The following is a 21,153-nucleotide window of genomic DNA, read 5'->3' as shown; positions in this document are numbered from 1 at the left end:
CCATGTTGGCCTGTGCTGATGTGAGCTGCAGTCCACAACATGTTGTTGACCATCCCAGGGACAGATAGAGCTAGCTGGAATTGATTTATAAATGGTGCAGGGAGTCTCCAAGTCTCCCGGTTTTCCAGGCACAGCCTCAGGTTTACAGAAGCCATCCCGGTTTCTGATTTGATCCCAGAGTGTCCCACTTTTCCTTAGGACATCCCTCTTTTCATTGGAGAAATGTTGGAGGGTATGGTAGGATGTCCCTGTTGACCAATGGTCTGGGATAATGGGAGTGGTAGTCCAACTGTAGGTTGCCATGTTGGCTACTCCACTATGAGATGTGTACAGTGGTACCTCGGGTTACAGACGCTTCAGGTTACAGACGCTTCAGGTTACAGACTCCGCTAACCCAGAAATAGTACCTCGGGTTAAGAACTTTGCTTCAGGATGAGAACAGAAATCGTGCAGTGGCGGCATGGCGGCAGCAGGAGGCCCCATTAGCTAAAGTGGTACCTCAGGTTAAGAACAGTTTCAGGTTAAGAACAGATCTCCAGAACGAATTAAGTTCTTAACCTGAGGTACTACTGTATAGGACCTGAACACCTAGCTGTCAACCTTTGCATCTCTACCTCTTTCTATCCAAGTAGCATTTATGTGCTGAAAACAGCACAACACATATACACCCAACTCTACCCCAAAGTAATTATCCAAATCCTTTTGCCTTGTTTATTTTTCAATCTTCCCTTGAAATTACCTTCAATCTACGAATAAGAAACAATGGCAAATCTATATAATCCCCCCACCGCTGCCATCTCCCATGGCTTCTGTTTGCCTCCATATTTCAGGGCCATTTGTCAATTCTGGCAGCCTTAATTTAGAACTTACTTTGTGACTCAGTTTTATGGGGAGGAGAGCCTCTCTGAAATTACTTCCTTAAGGATCCGTATTTTAATAGTCTGTTTTGTTTTTATGAAGATAGCGCCAATCTTCACTTAAGAGAGTCCAACCTTTGTTCTAGTTGCATCGCTTCCAGATCCATTATTAGCTGTCACTTCTTCTATTGACAGGTTTTACATGGGATTTCCTGCATACAAAACAGATGATCTACTACAGGGTTATGGCCCTTCCCCATATACTTTCCCAGGTCTTCCTTTGTGGACTAGTCATTTTTTTCTTCTGGCAAATAGAGTTGGAATTATTAGTATAGTGGCCTTTGTGCTGACTCAATGAAAGGTGGACTTCCAATACAGCTTGCAACCTTACATGAGGCTCTCCCCAGTCTCCCTTGCTAAGTTGTTCCTTTCAGTTTCTCAGGGAATTTCTACACCACCAGAAAACTGTACGAAAGAGCCCTTGGGGATATTTACCACCTCGGGTCTTCTCCTACCTGTATGTCTGGATCAGGGTATGACACTTTTCAGCATGACTTGGCAAACTGGTTGCATTCTCTCTCTCTCTCTCTCTCTCTCTCTCTCTCTCTCTTTTTCAAATAATATTTATTCAGAGTTTGAAGATTACAAAAAGAAAAAAGGAAAATACAAAATACAACATCAAAAAAAGAGAGGATACAATCACTTAAAAAAAGAAAAAGAACAGATTAAACCTTTACATAACTTTCTTCCTTTACTTATTTCCTTGACCTCCTCACACCTCCCCTTTTTTTATTCTAGTCCAAATTGTTATTTCAGCAAATCCTTCCAACCTTGTTTTTATCTTAATAATTTGTTTTAATGTATTGTAGTTTTACATTCTCTCTTTCATCAATTTCATCAATTCATTTTTACTTAATCCTTTATATCATTTCTACCAAAACCACATAATTTTCTTTTTCCAACATCTTTCTAACAATCCTTAATTTTACAATATTTTTGAAGATATACTTTAAATTTTTTCCAATCTTCTTCCACCGACTCTTCTCCTTGGTCCCGGATTCTGCCAGTCATCTCAGCCAAGCATTCTCTTGAATAAGGTTTCATCTCTTCATGGGAGTTACCGTACTTTTCCATGTATAAGACAAGGTTTTTCTACTCTAAAGTAATGCTAAAAAACTGGGGTTGCCTTATACAGTGGACGCTTGGGTGGTAACAATGATCTGTGTGGGAGGCACGTTCGCAACCCGCAGAGTGCGTCTGCGCACACACGGGTTGCGATTCGGCGCTTCTGCACATGCACAAAGCGTGATTTAGTGCTTTTGCACATGCGCGAGCGCTGAAACCTGGAAGTAACCCGTTCCGGTACTTCCGGGTTCAGTGCAGTGCACAACCTGAAAACGCACAACCTGAAGCGTCTGAAACCCAAGGTATGACTGTACACGGATAGTGTATAGGGAGGATGGGTGATTGGTTGTAGCGGCGGTGATTTGGTGGTGATTGGTGGCTGGGTCAAGGGCTGCTGTTGATTGGCTGCTGCTGCGGTAATTGGGTGTACGATTCCCGACTGCTGTTTGTAAGCGGGCAGACACTTGTTGGTTTCTGCAGCGCAAGTGATTGTCCACGTTTTTCTGTCAGATTAGTGATGTTTTGCATCCACCCCCAAAAAAGCTCAACAACTTTGGGCCATCTCCCCCCTTTTACTTTAATTAGAGTCCCCCCAAATAAGGGGTGTCTTATACATGGAAAAATGTTGTATGCCTCCAGCCTGCTGTGAAGGAAACTAGATTCATAGCTCTTGGAGAATGTGCTCACGTTTGTTTGTTTGTTTGTTTGTTTGTTTGTTTGTTTGATATACTGCCCTTTATCACAAGATCTCAGGGTGGTTCACAAGATAAAAAATACAATGTAAAAGCACAAGTTCATAGTTAAAACAAAAACAACAAAATAATCACAAAGCCACTCCCAACCTAAGGAGGGGGGGTTGCGGGCTCACTCCCCCGTCTACATTCTCGCGGGGCTAGCTCCAGCCCCACGGGACTCAGGGATTCCCCACTCCTATTATTCATTACCCACAGCGCCAGCCAATTGGCTGGCGGTAGGGGCGGGGTTAACAAAGGGCATTTAAGGTCGGGGCAGCCCTGGCTCGCCCCTTTCTTTCCTTACAGCAGCTGCGGTTTTCCCACTCACCCGCCCTTTGGGTTGTCATTCGGACTTTGCTATGGGCTTCGGCCGGTCGCCACAAGGGGCCTGGTAGGAGTTTTTCCATTTGGCTAATTGGCTTTATTTTAAAAGCCACTTGGTTTTTTCGCCTACCTCGTAGCAAAACTCCTCGGTTTTGGCGGTAGGCATTGGCAGGGGTATTGTTATGCAAATGAAGTTGGGGGGGGAGGAGTGCCATCACCTCCCCCAAATCTTTAAGGGTAGTTCGTTAAAGGACTCCGGGGGTGTCGCCTCGTCTGAAACCTATGGAGGCTAGGGCCTAAAGCGCATCTCGGGGGCTCCCCCTGTTGGTGCTTAACCCTTCCCGGTTAGACCGGTTAGTCTGTTAGGTCCAATGCCTAAAGCCAATACCACTCTTACCTGTAATCAATAAAGTTGTGGCCATTTTCGCCCATTAACCTAAATTCTGGTGTCTTTATTTACTCCATCTGTGGGAGGGGGCGGGAATTGCCACGCAAACACACACACACATCCAAAAACCACATTTAACCAGCCAAAGGCCTGGTTGAAGAGGAATGTTTTCACCTGGCACCTTAAAAATATATAATGAAGGTACCAGATGAACCTCCCTGGGGAGAGCATTCCACAAATGGGGGGCCACTGAAGAAAAGACCCGCTCTCATGTGACCACCTTCCAGGCCTTACATGGAAGAGAGGTCCTCTGCTTTTCAGAGACAACAAAAACCCACTGAGTTGAAAGCTCCACCTCCTCTCTTGAACTCAAAGGAAGCTTCAGCCTAGTTCAGCACCCCGCTTGGAGGACTGTGAGGGTTTTATTATGTGGTTTATGCAGTTGTCGCTGTTGTTTTGCATGTAGCGGTCCAGCTATTGACTCTCAGCCTTGTCCACAGCTCTGAGGACCTCAGAAGAAGATCAGGCTACGGAAATAAGAGACAGTGCTTCTGTTGCCTCAGAAGAATCTTCCTCCATGTTTCATGCTTTCCATCCGAGGAACCTGGTCGCCAAGTGTGAAGTACTAGAATGCACTCGAAAAGAGATATTGTTTTATTACTAAGCTCAAAGCTGCTTTGAAATTCAGAGAGCATAAGCAAAATGATTAAGCTTCCCACAGGCTTGTGCTCACTTCATGATGTAAATCAAACAATCAAATTAGTTTTCTGGGAGCCAGAGCCCTTTGCCAGTTGATCCTTAGTCCTGATCAAAGATAGGCATATCTCCTAAAATATATTGCAAATGGAAAACAGACGTGTGTGTGTGTGTGTGTGTGTGTGTGTGTGTGTGTGTGTTAGTTACAAACATTCCAATTTTGGGAAAGGTGCCCAGATCCAGCCTTACATGTCTCTTGGGGGAAATGAGCAAATCTGCGGATTAAGAACAAAGGAAGTTTAACCATTTTCCACACGCTTAGCATTAGCCAGGAGATGCACCTTTCTCGAGTGTGTGGGTGTAAATTCACCTGCTCCATCTGAGGCAGGTGATTTATTTCTGTTTAGGTTGCACAGTTAAAAAATGATAGCAATCTTCTACAAACGAGAAACACAACATGGGGCAAATCGCCTGGGGCCTCTCCCAGGCAGATAAGCCTACCTTTGAGAAGCTGGCATTAGGTAAGTGAGAATAAATGCACAGCTTTTAATCAGGCATTTATATGCATGACAAGAATTAACCCTTTGAGCTGCTTTGTGGAACGGAATGGGAGAGCATTCTCAGAACAGGGGGAGAATTCGTGTTTCAGGTATGGGTGTGTGAGAGAAAGAGAGATGTCAATATATGCATATAGTGGTACCTTGGGTTAAGAACTTAATACTTTCTGGAGGTCCATTCTTAACCTGAAACAGTTCTTAGCCTGAGACACCACTTTAGCTAATGGGGCCTCCTGCAGCCGCAGCACAATTTCTGTTCTCATCCTGAAGCAAAGTTCTTAACCCGAGGTACTATTTCTGGGTTAGTGGAGTCTGTAACCCAAAGCGTCTGTAACCCGAGGTACCACTGTATTGTGGCGTACGTGTTCAAGATTCTTAGCAAGATCTGCAGGTCCACTTTAATCTATTCAGGACTGTGTGGCAAAAACAAAGAACCCACCAACAACTCTTTCAGGAGCATTTGTTGTGATTTGATTACTGTTTAAGTCATGGGTAGGCAAACTAAGGCCCAGGGGCCGGATCCGGCCCAATCGCCTTCTAAATCTGGCCTGTGGACGGTCTGGGAATCAGCGTGTTTTTACATGAGTAGAATGTGTCCTTTTATTTAAAATGCATCTCTGGGTTATTTGTGGGGCATAGGAATTTGTTCATTATTTTTTCTTCAAAATATAATCTGGCCCCCCACATGGTCTGAGGGACAGTGGACTGAAAATGTTTGCTGACACATGGTTTAAGTTTCTCACAATAACAGCAAATTAGGAGGGGGCCATTCTTTCTTTTTTGAGCAAGCAAATGAGTATGTTTTGGATCCATACCTAGGACCAACACGGGTCCATTTAATTGTTTATATTACAACAGTCCCTCAGCGCGTCGTATGAGCAAACTGCCCAGAAGCACAGACTTCCTCAGAAGAGTCCTTTAGCACTGTTGAGGCATTGCTTTTCTGTAATTGATTGGCTGTGGTAATTAAATGGAGGTTTTGCACAGCTCACTATGCTGATATAGTCTAGCATTGCCCCTCTGAAACTTTTGCAGTGCTTACTCACAAGTAAACATTCCATTCAGCAGTGACCCTTTTCAGTGTTAATTAAACATTTCTTGTTGCCAGGTCCTACTTTTTTTGCTTCCCACTGATCTCAGCTAGTGTAGTCATGATGGATAGTATTTTTATTTTCCCATGTTCCCCCAAAGCAAAAAGGCTTGTAATAACTGGTTCCCTCACATTTTAAAATAATGAAATTTTCTATTTTGCCATAAATAATAGAAAATAAAATAATGAGAAGAAAGTCACAATTAAAACCCTCACCTTATCTCATGCCTCAGAAACTGGGTCAAATATGAGGTTATTCCATCACTTTTCTCCAGCTAAGCACAACAGGAATGAATAAAATTGACAGGATCTCCAAACAGGAAACTTTTAACTAAAGGCACAGAAGACCTGAAATGACTCAGTAGCATTTTACTATCCCACAATGGACATTTACATACTGTTCCATCTACATTCTAAAACCTACAGTCAGTTCAGCTCTGCTCAGACCTGGAACATGAAGTCTTCTGTGAACAGGAGTGGTGGAGACTCAGTAGCATTTTACTATCCCACAATGGACATTTACATACTGTTCCATCTACCTTCTAAAACTTACAGTCAGTTCAGCTCTGCTCAGACCTGGAACATGAAGTCTTCTGTGAACAGGAGTGGTGGAGAGCAGGAGACCTCAATGCCAGTGATCCTGAATAAGATGGATGTACAAATCTGAGAGTTTTGGTGCTCTCTGTTTCTTACTTTCCCAACCTGAAATTCACTTCTATGAATTAGGTAAGTTTGCCTTTAAACGTGAACTGAATTGAATTTCTCTTCATCACTACTGAAAAGACATTGGATCTGGAGCAGGGGTATGGGGTTATAGGTTGTCTGGGCTCTTGGCTGGCTCTCAGGCCCTCGTTCATCTACCCCAGGACCACTGGAGCAGAGGATCCAGTTTCAGCGTCACCAAAATGCCTGGATGGGAGCGTGTGGGGTGACTAAGGAGGGGGAAATACAGTGGTACCTCGGGTTAAGAACAATTCATTCTGGAGCTCTGTTCTTCACCTGAAACTGTTCTTAACCTGAGGTACCACTTTAGCTAATGGGGCCTCCCGCTGCCGCCGCCACACAATTTCTGTTCTCATCCTGAAGCAAAGTTCTTAACCCGAGGTACTATTTCTGGGTTAGCGGAGTCTGTAACCTGAAGCATCTGTAACCTGAAGCGTCTGTAACCCGAGGTACCACTGTACATGGAAGCACCTGCCTGGATCAGGGCCTGCATCAGACCCAGGAAGGGCTGGAACATTCACCTCCTATAAACGCTACCAGCCTGAGTTTCTCTAAGGTCTAACGCCCAGCCTTCTTTAGCTGTGGAAATGGAAACTTATTGCAGGTTTTGATGAAATGCCTTTTTATGAATTGCTGAGGATGTACAAAAAAAACATACTCTGTTTCAATGCAGAAGTCAGGTGAAGAGTCTCTCTCCCTCCACAGCTTCTGTACAATGATGACTTTGTTTAATTGATGGTTGAAGGAAAACCTGTAAACTGTATACCATTTATTAGGTGTTTTAAACTGTCTACTAAAACGGTGCCCAGCTTGGTGGTTACTGCAGATGCTATCATAGCCATAGTAATCCTCAATAATTTTAGCAGCTAATAAACCTGGCCCTCAGTCTGGATTTACTTCTGTGGGCAGCAGGAGGCAGCGATTCAAGTATTTTAACAATATGCACATTTAACTAATCCCTCAGTGTCCTGAACTGAAGGGAAAAAATCCCTCATTTGCCTGCTGCTACAAATTCTGATGCTGTATCTTCATAACTAAAACATTTTGGAGTGGATCTTGAGCTGAGGCATTATACATTTTAAATATGACAGGTATGACTTTCATGATGTACGTACTTGTATATCTCCTTGCTATGTCAAATAATGTAATATATTTGTGTCAGAGCTTAGAAAGCCTTTTTTAAAGGAAATAGTTCTAGCTCAACATGTCCAGAAATGAACTAATTCCAGCTCACATTCTTCCCTTTACAAAATGAACTAGTTTGGTACATGTTCAGTTCAAAGTTCAATTCAAGTTTATCCAAATGATTCTTGGCTCTCTTAAATAAATAAATCAGTATTAAGAATGTTACAGGCTGCTGTGCTGAAGTATGAAATATACCTAAGACTAAGGAAACATCAAAACACAAATAGTGGAATGAGAATTGTTTGTTTTCTCCAGCCATTATTATCTTCAAACTTAAAGGCCCCCAAGGTCTAAAGAGTAAAAATAAAGTCCCACTATTTTATTTCCAATGCTATTTAATATCTATGTGAAGTTGCTGGAAGTAGTTGTGAGGAGTTTTGGGGCAAAGTGCCATCAGTATTTCTCCATAATATTTGAATCGGGAAAAACCATACAGTCCCAGAAGAAGAAGAAGAAGAAGAAGAAGAAGAAGAGGAGGAGGAGGAGGAGGAGGAGGAGGAGTTTGGATTTGATACCCCACTTTATCACTACCCGAAGGAGTCTCAAAGTGGCTAACATTCTCCTTTCCCTTCCTCCCCCACAACAAACACTCTGTGAGGTGAGTGGGGCTGAGAGACTTCAGAGAAGTGTGACTGGCCCAAGGTCACCCAGCAGCTGCATGTGGAGGAGCAGAGACGCGAACCCAGTTCACCAGATTACAAGTCTACCGCTCTTAACCACTACACCACATGGAGGCAGTGTTTGGATGCAGTGGTGCTATGGATGAGGGAAAATAAGATGAGCTTTAACCCTGGCAAGACAGAGGTGCTGTGAATAGTTCATGTGCCCAAGAAATTGGTCAACTGCCTGTTCCCCTCAAGGAGCAGGTTCACAGACTTTGTCACTGGAAGCCCAGATAGCCTCAACCTTTTACCATCTGCAACTGGTATGACCAGTAAATCTTGTTTGTGCATTGGTTCCTTCCAGACTGGATTACTGCAATGCACTCAATGTGGGGCTTCCCTTGTACTTCATCCAGGACATTTAATTAGTGCAGAATGCTGAAACACAATGGCTGATAGAAGGGTCATGCAGATTCTCCAGCGATATACTAGATATGGGTGGATTTTTAACCCCAGTCATGGTGAAATGGGAAGTATGAAAATGTATGAATATGCAGTCATATCAAAGCTTGCCTGCAGTTTAGGGAAGGCAGAAATTTAATATGTTTAGACAAAATTAAACTTTATTGAACACTGAAATAACAAATGTGCATTCTTCACATGACACAAAAGTTTCTTTTAAAAATTGATATTTGTTCTATAAAGCTATGTATTTTTTTACAATTAAAACATCTGGAGATCTATTCCCAGATTGCATTCATCTGCTCTGTGTTGACCCTAGGAGTTCTGATCTAAAACCCAGATTTACAGTTTGAATTTCTGGAATTATTCATTGTCTAGGCTGAAATATCAACATTTTCCAGAATCCAAGATCAAGGGTTAATAACCTCATTATTCTAGAAATGCCATTTTCAAGTGATTCCATGTGAATCACTTGAAAAGGTCATATTGATAATCCTTCTACTTTAATGTAGACAATTAGAATTAAGCCTTTACAGTTAGGTTCACAGACTCTGCGTTAAGGTCTTCCCCTAACAATGGGCTGACAAGTATTTTTTAGTAATGTGGGGGCTAAAAGAGTAAATTCTGGGTCCTTTTAATGACAGGAGATAGAGCCAAAAGGTGATAGCTGCATTGTTAAAATGGCTACCAGTGATTCCATTGGATTATCTAGAATCCATTGGACTCCAACCACAAAACAGTTGCCTGTCTTTGTCAGTTATACTAGTTCCCTGTTGACAACATGCACTGAGCTATATGAGACCATAAATTCTCATATGTGCCACTTGGCCTTTGCAATGTGATTTAACCGATTTAGACAGCTGCTAGAGAAATAAATCAAAATTCAATCTATCTACCCATCATCTGTCAGTCTTGCTCTATTTAAAAATATTCCCACGTTAAGCCCTGGTGGAACCCCTCAGACGGATTACAAAATGTCAATGTAACAATATGATAAAGTAAAATAATCTTATAAGGTCACCATAAAACCACCAAGAACAAAATGGTGACTGCCCTTTCCTAAAATGACCTTCAGAATGGGCATTAGATTTTAGGAAACCTACAATGGTTTTGAAGAACTCCATTAAGGTTTACCCTCTCAACCCCAAATTAGTTCAGGCTCTCAAAAGTGGCAAAACAGGGGTCAGCAAACTTTTTCAGCAGGGGGCCAGTCCACTGTCGCTCAGACTCTGTGGGGGGCCGGACTATATTTTGGAGGGGGGAGAATGAACGAGTTCCTATGCCCCACAAATAACCCAGAGATGCATTTTAAATAAAAGGACACATTCTACTCATGTAAAAACACGCTGATTCCCAAACCATCCACAGGCTGGATTTAGAAGGCGATTGGGCCGGATCCAGGCCCTGGGCCTTAGTTTGCTTACCCATGGAGTAAAATAATTATAGAACATAACTTTCTTGGGAAAGCTGACGGAGAGGGTCATTGTAGAGTAATTGCAGGTATTTCATGAATGAGATTGGTTATCTAGATCCACTACAATCTGGGTTTAGACCTAGTTTCAGAACTGAATCAACCATGGTCACCCTGATGGATGACCTTTATCATGAGAGACAGGGGAAATGTTGCTTCTGTTCCATCTCTCAGTTGCTTTTGATATCATTGACCATGGTATCCTCCTGGGTCAGTTCAGTGGTATGGCTATTGGAGGCGGTGTATTATTATGGTTCCATTCTTGCCTTCAGGGTCATGATCAAAGAGTAGCACTGGGTGAGTGCCCCTCAACCCTCTGGCACTTGTGCTATGGGGTTCTGCAAGGTTCATTCAACTAGTGTAAGTCCCTTGATCTGGTAGAAGCATTGGTAGTCCTCCCTGCCACATTTTTATGCTTATAATAACCCCATGAGGTAGTTTAGGTTGAGAGATAGTGCTTGGCCCAAGGTCCACCAGTGAGCTTTGTTCCAGAGCAATGATTTCTCCCCAACCCTTGTTACAATCTAACCACCACACTGGATCACTCAAACTGTGTTATCATTTGTATTCACTTTCTTTCATTGGCCAGGATGGTTCCAAAAGCAAAAGTTTGTTTTACATTCCAGCAGATTTTCCTGGATTTGATGTCTTTTGTTGTGGAGACTCCACCTCCTTCTTTTAAGGATTCAAGGATAATTTGCTGTCTGAGGCACTTTTTTAAGAGGGCAGGACGGGGAGTTGAAATATGTAACTGTCTTCTTGAGCTCTCCAGATGGTCCTGACTTCTCTGTTTTGTGCTTTTCACATCTACCAATATCAATTTTAATTTCTCTCTTCTTTCCTCAGTGTCTGTGTGAAAAAGCTAAAGCAAGAAGGCTTGATCCAATGCTTAGAAGAGAGAGCGGGAAGCAGCAGAAATTAACAACAATCCCCCCACTGTCGTCAAACCCTAGACAAAAACAAGCTGAAGAAACCTATTTCTTTGTTTCAGTGGTCTCCTTTGGTTAAAACCACCCAAAGTATTTCTTGTTACAAAAACAGGTAAAACATTTTCAGACAGGAGAATGATTTTTAAGTTGGCAGTGTCCCTTTAATATTTCATTTTTATTTCCTGTTGTAAATGACAAATTGTTCTGTGTTTTATATCATATCCCTGCAGGCAAACTGGTCATGGGATGTACTTTTTTGTCTTTTTGTCCTCTTTTCTTTTTCCCTTACCTTTTTTATCTTTTATTTTACTTGGAGAAAAGGCAATAAAATAGAACAATAAAAAACTTAAAATACTCAAATAGATACTATAGTAATGAGCACCTTTGAGATGCCAATAAATACAGACAAGAGGAGAGAAAATCAAGACAAGAGAAAGATCCAGGGTTATGTGTAACTTGTGCTCATAAAAATAAATTGAAATTCTGTGCAACCCAGACCCTGTGCCAAGGATGGCTGGAGCCTGCAACCTGTTTAGTTGTGCATACATTCTAAGCAAATTTTCATGTATTTCCTTATATTCATGCTGTATTTTACTTCTGCTAGTCAGAAAATAAGCAAATGGCACATTCATACTACACATTGAAAGCGCATTCAGTGCACATGGCCTCCCCCAAAGACTTATGGGAACTTTAGTTTATTAAGGATGCTAGGAATTACAGCTCTGTGACGAAGGAGCTACGGATCTCAGGATTTGTTAGGGGGCACTATGTGCTTTAGTTGTGGTCTGGGGAGAGTTCCCAGGGCCAAATCGATCTGGAGGGTTGCATATGGCCCCTGAGGCTGGGTCCCTCAGTTCTGTCCTATAGCTCCCTGGCTCCTTCTTTGCCTCCTCCTTACCTACTCTTCTTGAGTGACTAGGCAATGGCAGGCAAAGTAGCCACAGCCTCTGCTTGTCTAATTTACTCCTAATTTCTAGTATTCAGCTGTCTCTATTCATCTGGATGTAACTAGTTCCTGTAAGCTGCTAACCTGGAATACAATACAATACAAACAATAAAATAGAATACAAGGTAAGGTAAGGGTAAAGGTAAAGGACACCTGGACAGTTAAGTCCAGTCAAAGGCGACTCTGGAGTTGCAACGCTCATCTCGCTTTCAGACTGAGGGAGCTGGCATTTGTCCACAGACAGCTTTCTGGCTCATGTGGGCAGCAGGACTAAACCTCTTCTGGTACAACGGGACATCATGACAGAAACCAGAGCGCACAGAAACACTGTTTACCTTCCTGCCAGAGTGGTACCTATTTATCTACTTCACCAGCATGCTTTCAAACTGCTAGGTAGGCAGGAGCTGGGACAGAGCAAAGGGAGCTCACCCCGTTGCGAGGATTCAAACCGCTGACCTTCTGATCGGCAAGCCCAAGAGGCTCAGTGGTTTAGACCACAGCGCCACAATACAATACAATACAATACAATACAGTACAGTACAGTACAGTACAGTACAGTACAGTACAGTACAATACAATACAATACAGGTGTATGGGGCGCTAAGTAACCCATTCTGTCGGTTCAAGGATTTGCAGTTGCTCAACAGAACCGCATCTTCTCTCTCTCCCCCCCCCCCGTGTGCCCCCAAATCTGTTCTGGGGTTACCCCAATCCTCCAGAGCAGATTTGGGGAGTGGGTAAGACACACAGTGGGGGGGGGGGTTAGAGGGAATTTCCATTGTGCAAGTCTAAATCCTTCCGCTAACACAGGCATCCCCAAACTCGGTTCTCCAGATGTTTTGGGACTACAACTCCCATCATCCCTAGCTAACAGGACCAGTGGTCAGGGATGATGGGAACTGTAGTCCCAAAACATTTGGAGGGCTGAGTTTGGGGATGCCTTCACTAACAGAATGAGGACATTGGGTACTACCCAAAATAATAGCTATGGGTCAACAACAACACACAACCCTGTCACTAGTAACCACAAGAACTTTGGCTTCAGTATACATGAATAAGGCTCCCCCAGCCACTGATTTAGAGGCTAAGTCATTACGGAATGTTTATGGACATTCCGTTTGCTTAAGGGTTTTTAAAACTGTCAGTAGGAAAAAGCCTAGAGGCAAATGAGGCTGCGTGTGGTCAATGGGAAGGGGCTCAATGGGGAAGGGAGTAAGTAACGCTGTTGCAGTTGTGCTGTTAGGCTGTACGAGGAACGGATGTGACTTTGGAGTGTTTATACGAGTATTTCATGTAAGGAGAACGTGAACTTTTACATGAGAAAGTGGACTGGGCACAAGGAATATACTATGTGCAAAAAAACCCACATTTGTGAATATCACAGCTTTCCACTTGTATGTAGCTAAGGGCCAAATTGGTATCACCGCCAACATTTTTTTATTCCTCCCCTCACCCCCAAGCAGCTGGAGGATGTGTGTGAAACAGAAAGAGAACTGGAGTTGTGATGCAAGGTATTTGTGTGTTAACTCAGCCCTTCCTAGATCCAGTGCTTTTTTTCTGGGCGAGACGCAGGGGTACGCATACCCTTAAACTTTTTGTGAATCTAAGTTTGGCCTCATTGAGGGGCAGTATTTCAATATGAGTAGGAAAATGAGAGTATCCGTAAACTTTTTTTCCTCAGAAAAAAAAGCACTGCCTTGATCCAAATCTCTCCCCTCACATACACAGATGCTTTTAGCTTAGAAACAAATATCCAGTACCCAGGCCTGGTGCTGGACAGTTCTGAAAGCCAGAAAGAGAAATTTGGAGGGCCACATTCAGGGCCAGATTTAAGTTTGATGAGGCCCTAAGCTACTGAAGGTAATGGGGCCCTTTATATGTCCAGCTGTCCCTTGTCAACAACAAATCTTTGCTTTTTTTGTGCTGAATATATGCTATATGGTAATTTATCAACCTAATAGGTATCTCAAGCCATTTGCACATAACAAAATACATATTTTATCAAAGTAATTGATGAAGTGAAATAAAGAAGACATATATGAATAGTGAAATAATTATTAAGCTCTAACTTAAAATTTTGGAAATGTACATCCAGGTTTCCCCCCACCCCTTTTAATTTTGGGGGGGGCCAAGAGCATGGGGCCCTAAGCTATAGCTTGTTTAGCTTAACCATAAATCGGGCACTGCCAATACCACATCTAGTATGGCTGTACTTTGAGCATGAGAAGAAACTAGAGGTCTTATGAGGCCTCTGCCTTAGGAAGAGTGGAATGAGAATTATGCTTCAGCCTTTTACTAGCATGGCTCTCTGCTACTTCTGTGGGGAAGGAATGTTCATTACATTGGTGGCATCTGTATACAAGATAAGCCAAAGCACTGTTATGCATTTAACTGGAGTTTGCAGCAACTGCAAAGCTCATTAATATGTCCATGTAAACAGCTAAGATTGGGGAAAAGAAAAGAAAAGAAATCTGGGGTCAGACTGACCTCGAATCCAGTGAGAACAAGCAGCGGGGGTCATTTGGCTAGGACTGCGGTCTTATGTACATTTCCTTGGGTGTGAGCCCTGCTGAACTCAGGGGGCCTGTGGATCATCCAAGCTGGGCTGCACATCAGGTCTCTCAGAATAGCCAGAAGGTTGGTAAACACATTATTTCTTTGTGTTCAGTGAGTCACAGAGCAGCACTAGTCACCAGTTCTAGGAAGCGGGAAGATCTGAGGATCAAATGATGATCAATAACATGATATGTGTGTGATCGAAAGCCAAATTACCAATCAAGCATTGGCAACAGCGTATGCTTATTATGTGCCTGCGTTCATGGGTGATAAAGCACATTTAATGAATAATTTACCTGTGTTGGAAAATGGTGGCTGACTAATTTTTTTGCGCGCAGGAAATTCACTTGTAGCCGGGCCAGATGTGAATGAAATAGATGAAAAGTAGTCACGGGTATTCTGAGGCCATGTCAAATGCAGAGCAGAGGAGATAAATCATCACAGAGTTGGCTTGTCTTGTCTTCTCCGTATGTAGGTTATGATTAAATAAGGAGTAGCAAGATCTGGGAAGTTGCTGGGCACATGTGATGGGCAAGGGTACCTTTTAGGGAAGAGCAGGTGCAGCAGTCATGACTAGCACCCCACCACATCCCCAGGTATTTCAGACTTCAGGGAGTGCCCAGAACTCCCACCAGTTCACTGGGTGCTTCTGCACACGGAACAACTATTTTAATGGACATAGAAAGGGGATTATATATTAAGTATCTGTCAGGGGCTCAGGAGCAGAGGCACAGGAGAGGGAGGAAATGGAGAGCGAGGAGGAGGAATCCGAGGGGAGCGGAGGCAGTGACAGTGGTCAGAGGGATTCCATGAGCCTCTCCAGCGAATCGGAAGATTCACAGAAGGGAGCGCCGATGGCCAGGGCAAGGGGGGTGCCGAGGGGGAAACCCCAGAAGCAAGGAGCCAGCGGGGACTCCCAGAGCAGCAGTTGGAAATCAGGACCAGCTTCCCCACCAGAGCGCAGTGGGGGGGAGGAGTCCCAGGCATCGGGACCAGTGTTCTCACCACCAGCGAGAGGAGATGAGTCAGGATTGACCACGCCTCCATCGGAGAGCGGGGAAACAGTCAAGAGGAAAGTTACCGGCTGGGCGCGCGTGCCAAGTTCAAATGTACAGGCGAGCGGCACAGCAGGTAGCCCGGATAGGGAGCCAGGTCCTAAAGCCCGCCGGAAGGAGGGGCAAGACTCAGGGGGGTCAGCGTCAGAAGAGTCCAGAAAGGAGGAAACCCCAGGGGGCAGAAGGACCCAGAGGAGGAAAGAACAACGGAAGAGGTGGAGTAAGGCTAGAGTCTTAAACTGGTGTCTAGGAGGCGGAGACTCAGATGGAGCTTCGCCGGTCTAAGTTCTAAGACGTAGAGTTGCACGTTGCGGTTTGGAAATGGAAACTAATCTTCAATAAAGACTTTTATACGTTATTACTGACTAGCGTTGGTCCTCTGTGAGCTGGGACCTGGAGGCAACTCTGACAGTATCCATGCCAAAGTCTGAAATCCTTTGGCTTTAAATAGTGTGAGGGAGGGCAGGGAGAAAGGGAGGTAAAGAATACTGGGTGGATAACTGTGCTATTGTTGTTATGATCAGTGCTGGTTTAGCCTACGGCCCAGTAATTCCAAGTATACTGAGGGCCAATGTGGAGTACTGGTTAGAACAGTGAACTGGGACTTAGGAGACCCAGATTCACATCCTCCCCTCTTCCATGAAGTTGGGTGACCTTGGGCCAGTCACTGTCTCTCAGTCTAAACTACCTCACAGGGTTGTTATACAGAGAAGGAGAGGTCTGTGTGTCACTTCAAGCTGTTCGGAGAAATGGCAGGATATAAATGCATTAGCAAATAAAACCAAATAAATTACAGGTGATTTTGAGTCCATAGTCTTTCATGACTACAAAATCTACCTTATCACACATTTTGGTGTATGTATTGTCTAAATGTGGAAATGATGGTGATAGGGCTGCCATACGTCCGAATTTTCCCTGACATTACCGGGGAAAAAGCTCAATAACTTTTGGGATGTCCTGGCTTTTACCACAATCCCTCTTGCTGTTCTGGCTTCTGGGATAGCTGCGCAGCCTGCATTCTCTCCATAAGACGCACACACATTTCCCCTTACTTTTTAGGAGGGAAAAAGTGAGTCTTATAGAGCAAAAAATACGGTACTAGATGATGATAGGGATGTGGGTGGCACTGTGGTCTAAACCATTAAGCCTTGGGCTTGCCGATCAGAAGGTCGGCAGTTCGAATCTCCGCGATGGGATGAGCTCCCGTTGCTCAGTCCCTGCTCCTGCCAACCTAGCAGTTCGAAAACACGTCAAAGTGCAAAGAGATAAATAGGTACCGCTCTGGCAGGAAGGTAAACGGCGTTTCCATGCGCTGCTCTGGTTTCACCAGAAGCGGCTTAGTCATGCTGGCCACATGACCCAGAAAAACTGTCTGTGGACAAACGCTGGCTCCCTCGGCCTGAAAGCAAGATGAGCACTGCAACCCCAGAGTCATTTGCGACTGGACTTAACTGTCAGGGGTCCTTTACCTTTACCTTTTTAGATGATGATGACGGTGGCAAGGGAAGAATACAAATTTCTCTTTCACGTTTATGCACATTTATCCTGGAGAATAATTGTGGTGCTCCACTGGCATGTGGGCTTGTTTGCATCCTAATCCACAGTGATTCCCTAGCAATTCTTGGAATTGGAGGAGGGGGAGAATCTATGGTTCTATAGATCTGTCAAAAACACTTGAATAAATGAGTGTCTGAGAAGCATATTCTCAAGTGCCTGAGAGTCATTAACTGCATTGCAAAACCCTCATGAGAATTTTCCAGCTCAGAATCTCCTTGCTCACCCTTAGCATAATGATGATGATGTAAAAAAACTAATTATATTTTATTTGCCCATCAAAAGAAAAATATGACTTGCCCTGGGCAAGCAAGTGAGAGCAGCATTTCACAAGCCTTCTTTAGAGACAAAAGTTGTACGGTGTGCAAAGCTTTCCATAAACCACTAGCTGTTTTATCTCTTCGGGGTGACATTTTCCTGCTTGAGGTTTCTAGTTTGAACCACACTGGAAAATGCTTGACTAAATGCATCCAGAAGTCACATATACAGTGTTAATAGTGCATGGCCATTCATTGAAGCAGTAGCCTCTTGATAACTTAATGCTCCAAAATAGGGATGTTTGAAGATTTGATTTGGGTCAAATCCTGAACAAGACAGAGCAAAACTGGATATTGAAAAAATAAAGGTAAAGGGACCCCTGACCATTAGGTCCAGTTGTGACCGACTCTGGGGTTGCGGCGCTCATCTTGCTTTATTGGCCAAGGGAGCCGGAGTACAGCTTCGGGGTCATGTGGCCAGCATGACTAAGCCGCTTCTGGCGAACCAGAGCAGTGCACGGAAACACCGTTTACCTTCCTGCCAGAGCGGTACCTATTTATCTACTTGCACTTTGACATGCTTTTGAACTGCTAGGTTGGCAGGAGCAGGGACCGAGCAACGGGAGCTCACACCGTCGTGGGGATTCGAACCGCCGACCTTCTGATTGGCAAGTCCTAGGCTCTGTGGTTTAACCCACAGATTGCTTTCCTCCAAATGTTGGAATGTTGTTATTGGCTCAAAAATGCATCAAGATGTATGTGTGTTTCTCATGCAGAAGGTATCAGGTTTCCCCCCTACATTTCCAGGTGGGGCTGGGGAAGATTCTTGTCTTAATTCCTTATGAGCTTCTGCAAGTCAGTGTTGATAGTACTGAGCTACATGGACCAATAGACTCCTTAGAAGACAGCTTCCTATTTTGCTATGTTCCTATATGCTGCAAAAAAACAAATGAATATATTTCAAAAATACCCCCCCCCAAGAATATGTCGGAAATGCTCAGAAATGGGCTTAGAAACTGTATTTTCTAATCATATTTAAGTGGGTTCTTTATGCTTTAAAAATACTACTAGATATGGAAATAGAATGGAATGGAATCAAAAATATGTGCAACTTAATTAATTATTCAATTTATAATAGAATGGAAATAGACGATCCATCCATTTCAGAAGCTTTTTTTTTTACAAATTGATATGGTCTCATGCACTCTCGCCTCTCTCTTAGTTCTTGCTAACAGCTCTATTCTCAGAAAATATTGCAAGCCATCAGTCAGAAACATGTGTGTGACGTGACCAGGCTGATTTAGCTGGATTTTCTCTCTCCATCGGCATCTAATTCTTCTTTTGTGGATTGATGTATTTGCTTATGCTTTTATGGTTGTTTAATTATGTTTTACAAGCTGTTTTTTATACTGCTGACAAGCCAGTATACATTGAGGATCACAATGGAGGAAAGGCAAAGTATAAATATTCTAAATAAATAAGTGACACATTCATTTAAGAGTCTTTCTATAAAATCACAGGTGCCCCTCGAAAAAAGGAAAAGGAGGGTGCAGGGAAGCAATTTACCTATAGCAAGTAAAGCATTTCTCCAGGCAATCTACAGTTGGAAATATTTTGGAATTCTTAGTGTTCTGCGAAGATTTCAGCCTTTGTGAATTCCACATTAATGTGCAGAACAGAAATTCACTGGGATATCTTGAATGTTCTGACGCCATTCTCAGCTCAAAAAAAGGAGGAGGAGTAGTAGTAGTAGTAATAATAATAATAATAATAATAATAATAATAATAATAATAATTTATTATTTGTACCCCTCCCATCTGGCTGAGTTTTTCCAGCCACTCTGGGTGGCTTCCAACAAAAATTAAAAATACATTAAAATGTCACACATTAAAAACTTCCCTTCTAAATGTCAGGTAGTTGTTTATCTCTGTGACATCTGATGGGAGGGCATTCCACAGGGCAGGTGCCACTACCGAGAAGGCCCTCTGCCTGTGTGCTTATGTGTGTGTTTATTTTTAAAAAATAAAAAATGCATTGCTTTGAGGGAAACTATGTTGTTACGGTAAAATCTGGGTGCGAGGCTGCTCTTCCACCCAGCTCATCGGACTAAGTCCGCGGGTCCCTGCGGAGGAAAATGAGCTCAGCTGGAGACAGGAGCAAGCTGCAGAAGATCCAAGTTTATTGCGCAACAGGTTCAAGGCGAGATTGAACAGCGAGAAAAGGGTGACATGAACTTTTAAAACTGCCCTCCATGTCCCAGAATACAGTGCAAAATACATCACAGTTACATCATGAATACATTAAGAAGAGGTTGGGTTACACCGATTACATCATGAATACATTAAGAAGAGGTTGGGTTACACAGGATTAACATATGGAGGAGGGAGGGGGGAATATGCAGAGCTGGAGATATGTGCAGATAAGCACATCCTGAGTACCGGTGATGAGAAGACAATGGTCCATGTATGCATAGTCTGCCACCTGGCATTGCCCGGAGGAAAGGCTTGGCAGAGTAATTTGATGGGATTAGGGTCTTCCTGAGAGTACTTGACACCTCACCTGAGGGATTATGGAGGACAAGGGAGGTGTCATGGAGTACTAGAGAAATTGAGCAAATTGGCACGTTGATTTTCTATGAATTTTATAGATTTTAGTCCCTTTTGACATTGACAATTGGACTCGGAAATAAATGGGTATATTGTAGCGAAGAAGAAGGTGAAGAAGGCATGCCCTCCCCTTTCCGTATCAGTGTTTTAATATAAATTTGCATGAGGATTAAACAAAACCACAGCTTAATGTGCCAATGAATTTATCCTGCGAAAGTGACATGGACTAATCTATCCATTTCTATTGGTTCATTCCTCAGATGAAAACAGGAACATATTTCACATCAGTTCCACTGCCCTCAGAGGCTGTGGCAGGGATGTAGGCACAGCAGCCGAATGAAGCAAGCTGAAGCCAAGTGAACATAACAACCACTCTTAGCGCCTACGACCCCTTGCAACCATGACAGCAGCCTCACAGACAGGCCCCACCCCTTCTCTCACCCACCTCTGCCTTTATGGGAGATGGAATGACTGGGACAACCCAGTGAGAAGGGGGGGTATAAATAATAAATATTGTAGTTGTTGGTATAAGAATTTAAGGTCTCAAATATATACTAAATTAAATGTTCATAAAGAAAAGCAATGACAAACCTAGACAGCATCTTAAAAAGCAGAGACATCACCTTGCCAACAAAGGTCCGTATAGTTAAAGCTATGGTTTTCCCAGTAAAGATGTATGGAAGTGAGAGCTGGAGCATAAAGAAGGCTGATCGCCGAAGAATTGATGCTTTTGAATTATGGTGCTGGAGGAGACTCTTGAGAGTCCCATGGACTGCAAGAAGATCAAACCAATCCATTCTGAAGAGAATCAGCCCTGAGTGCTCACTGGAAGGACAGATTGCGAAGCTGAGACTCCAATACGTTGGCCACCTAATGAGAAGAGAAGACTCCCTGGAAAAGACCCTGATGTTGGGAAAGATTGGGGGCACAAGGAGAAGGGGACGACAGAGGATGAGATGGTTGGACAGTGTTCTCGAAGCTACCAGCATGAGTTTGACCAAACTGCGGGAGGCAGTGGAAGACAGGAGTGCCTGG

Source organism: Podarcis erhardii (genome assembly GCF_964252035.2).
Source record: "Podarcis erhardii genome assembly, chromosome: 2".
NCBI lineage: Eukaryota > Metazoa > Chordata > Lepidosauria > Squamata > Lacertidae > Podarcis > Podarcis erhardii.
The sequence above is the reverse complement of the archived record's forward strand: the minus strand, read 5'-3'. Positions refer to the sequence as shown.